We start from the raw sequence: 4236 nt of genomic DNA, 5'->3' as shown, positions 1-4236 counted from the left end.
AATTTCTCTAAGATTGCTAACCCATTATGCAAACTCCTTGAAAAGGATCTGCCCTTTGTGTTTTCTAATGATTGCAGGTTGGAATTTGAGGAGCTGAAGAAGAGATTGGTTACTGCACCTACCATTATTGCGCCCAACTGGGAGCAACTGTTCGAGTTCATGTGCGACGCAAGTGACTATGCTATAGGAGCAGTCTTGGGGCAGCGAAAGGATAAACTGATGCACCCGATTTACTATGCAAGCAAAATGCTAAGCGGTGCACAACTCAATTCCACCGTGATGGAAAAAGAGATATTGGCTGTTGTTTTTACATTCGACAAATTCAGGTCATACTTGATTGGTTCAAAAGTTATTGTTTATATTGACCATGCATCAATTAGGTACCTGATAGAAAAGGAGTTTTTGCTACAAGAATTCGATGGGTTCTTTTGCTACAAGAATTCGATCTAGAGATCCGAGACAGAAAAGGGACAGAGAACCAAGTAGCTGACCACCTCTCAAGGTTGGAAGGAGCTGAGAGGAAGGTAGAGGTTGAGGATATAACAGAGACGTTCCCGGATGAATAATTACTACAGTGACAATTGAAGAGATGCCTTGGTATGCTGATATTGCTAATTATTTGCAAGTGGTATTGTACCTTATGAACTCTCCTCAATTCAAAAGAAAAAGTTCTTTCGCGATTGTCAGTCTTATTATTGGGATGAACCTCAACTGTTTAAAATATGTGTAGATAACATGATTCGAAGGTGTATCCCCGAGAAAGATCAACATTCTGTTTTGCAGGCTTGCCATGCTTCACCATATGGTGGACACTTTGGAGGAATTCAGACAACAGCTAAGGTGTTGGAATCGGGGTTGTATTGGCCAACTCTATTCAAGGATGCCCACGCTTGGGTCAAAAGTTGCGATGAATGCTAAAGGACATGCAACATATCTCGCCAAAATGAATGCCAATGACCACAATTCAAGAGGTGGAGGTTTTTGACATGTAAGGGATCTACTTTATAGGGCCATTTGTTAGCTCGTATGGTAACAAATATATATTGGTAGCGGTTGACTATGTCTCCAAGTGGGTCGAAGCGGTAGCTCTCCCAACCAACGATGCAAAAGGGGTAACATGCTTTCTAAAGAAAAACATCTTCACACGTTTTGGCACCCTAAGAGCTATAATCAGTGATGGTGGAACCCATTTTTGCAATAAAGCGTTCGCACGACTGTTGGAAAAGTATGGAGTTCGTCATAAAGTGACCACCCCTTATCACCCACAGTCGAGCGGGCAAGTTGAAGTGTCCAACATGGAAATTAAAAGTGTCCTTACAAAAATAGTGAATGCGACAAGGACCAATTAGGTGAAGAAGCTGGATGATGCATTGTGGGCATACCGCACAGCCTTCAAAACTCCAATTGGTATGTCACTATACAAGTTTGTGTTTGGAAAGGCATGCCACCTGCGGTAGAGCTCGAACATAGAGCACTTTGGGCATTGCGGCAGTTGAACATGGATATGGAGACAACAGGCACCAGCAGAGTCATTGGGTTACATGAGCTCGAGGAATTCAGGTTCCAGGCATTTAAGAGTGCTAGATTATACAAAGAGAGGATGAAACTACTGCATGATAAGAACATCTTGGATTGAAACTTCAAATACGAAGATCTAGTGTTGTTATACAACTCGAGATTGAGATTGTTCCTGGGTAAGTTGAAGTCCCAATGGTCAGGACCCTTCAGAGTGGTGCAAATGTTCTTAAGTGGAGCTGTTGAGATTAAATCAGAAGATGGGACGAATAAGTTCACAGTGAATGGGCAAAGGTTGAAACATTACCTTGGAATGGCAGAAGAGAAAGGGGATAGAGAGATAATAACGTTAGAAGAGCCCCAGTACGCGAATGAGGAGTGATGATCTGAGCATGCGTCGTGCCACGACGTTAAATCAGGCGCTACGTGGGAGGCAACCCATGAATGTTTTGTTTTTGTTTTCTTATGTAAATTATAAAAAAAATCCCCGTGACTGCGACCACGGCTCAACCGCGGTCAATGATGAGTATTCTGCCTCCCAGTTGCTGACCCACTGTGGTCTGCGGCTCGACTGCGGCTCGACCGTGGTAAAACGAAAACATTTTGCCTCGAGGTATTTCACTCACCATGGCCACGGTGGGACCACGGTCGACCACGATAATTCACTGAGTTTCGTTGCCCAGGTAAGTAAAATTTCATTTTTTTTATTTTCTTTTCTTTTCTAATTTTTGTTTCCTCCCCTCCCTTTTAATTTCATTAAAACACCCGCCCCCTCACTTTCCCCACCTTCTCTCTCTCTCTAAGAACCCTAAGTCTTCCTCCTCTCTTCTTCTTCTCCTTCACTTCTCTCACAACCCCACCCATCTCCCACAACCTCCATTCCTCTCACTCTCTACTCATCCTAGGTATGGCATGCTTCTCTCTCTCTCTTCTCTTGTATTTTTGTTGTAGTTTTTATGTTAGTTCAATGTTTTAATTGTGTAGTATTTTTAGTAGATTTTTCTTTTGATTTTCCTATTTGCTTTTTAATGGTTTATGTGCACAATGTTGTAGAGAAGTGTGTGCACAATATTGTAAAGAAGTGTGTGCTGGTGGGTGTTAGACTAATTGTTGTGAGGGAAATGGTGAAGTACAAATTTTTGTTTTGGGGGATGAATTGATGTACCCATGAGGGCTAATGTGTTAGGATAGTGCCTTGCTCACAAGGTGTTTGTGGAATTTCCCCAATGGAGTTCTAAGGGCTAATGTGACCATGGTAGTGGTGAAGCCTGAGTAACCACCCATGGTTCACACAACTCACACCCTCATTGATAGGAGATTCTATGTTTGGCAGGTACAATGCATCCATCTAGGAAGAGACGCAACACAGGGTCCTCCGATAGTGGACCGAGCAGTTCTTCAAGAGCTCGGGGTCAAGCTAGTGCGGAGTAGTTTGACCGCGCTAGGTTTGTCTCCAAAATGGCTCAGGACAGCTATAATGCCAAGGCATCAAAGAAATTGTTACCTGAGGTACATATTAACCGGGAAGCTTTGCAAGTAGAATGCCCAAATATCTTTGCTAAGTTGAGAAGGTGTCAGCTGGACATCTTCTTTGAGGAACCGGAGGAGGCGAATGTACTGATGGTTAGGGAGTTCTATGCTAACTACCCGAAACATGAGAATGTGGTTGTCACAGTACGCAACACCCGGGTAAATACATCCCTCGAGGCCATCCGCCGAGTGTACCGGCTGCCAGTTTTCACAGGGGATAGAGATACTTACATTGCTTCTCATCACCCAACTATCTGGTGGGCACCAATTCTAGAAACAATATGTGTGCCAGACATGGAGCATATATGGATAAGGAACCGGATCACATTGAACTCACAGTCTCTCAATTGGGAGGCTAAGTGTTGGCTCACAATTATCAACAACTGGCTGCTACACTCCAGCAATACGACCGATGTCAATGGGCCACAAGCAGCTGCAATCTACTCTTTTATGACCCACCAGGATTTTGATGTTGCCAGGCTCCTCCATGACAAGATGTTCATTCGCTCCCTTAAGGTACTCAAAGGATTTTACTTCCCCTCTCTGGTTACCAGGCTGTGCCGTGCTGCAAGAGTTCCGGAAAAATCCCAGAGTTGATGGGAAATTGCCATTTGAAAGCCCCGTTCCGGGCTAGAAAAATCTCAATTGGGAGAGAGGCGACAATGATGGTTGAGGATGATGATGAAGCTGATGAGGATGCTGCTGTACCACCACCACCGAGAGCTGATGAGGCGGGCCCATCACAGGCCCACCGAAGTACCCGTATGACAACCCTGGAGCAAGACATGGCTGGTCTCCGCACTTCTGTCACTGACCTGGGTACCAAAGTTGACAATCTGACCACTTAACAGGCCAAGTCGGAGAAAACGATCATGGGATGGCTTCGGGCGCTAGGACGATCATGTCACCTCGATCCTGGCACCGTCTCTGATCAGGATTGAGTTTCAGGGAAGTCCCCTTACCTTACTTTGCTTTATATTTGTTGACATGGGGACATGCCAATGTTTTAAGTGTGGGGTGGGGGATGATTGTTGTTGTAAAAAAAATGTATAAATGTGTATGGTGTTTTTTTTTTCCTGTTTGTTTGGTATTGTTGGGTCATGTTAGTTAACTGTGACCTGGCCTGAAGACGGACACCTCTCGACAGGTTTCTTGAGGGATAAAATTCGAACAAAAAAAAGGAATATGGGG

Source organism: Nicotiana sylvestris, chromosome 9, assembly GCF_000393655.2.
Source record: "Nicotiana sylvestris chromosome 9, ASM39365v2, whole genome shotgun sequence".
Lineage (NCBI taxonomy): Eukaryota > Viridiplantae > Streptophyta > Magnoliopsida > Solanales > Solanaceae > Nicotiana > Nicotiana sylvestris.
Note: the sequence above shows the minus strand (reverse complement) of the source record.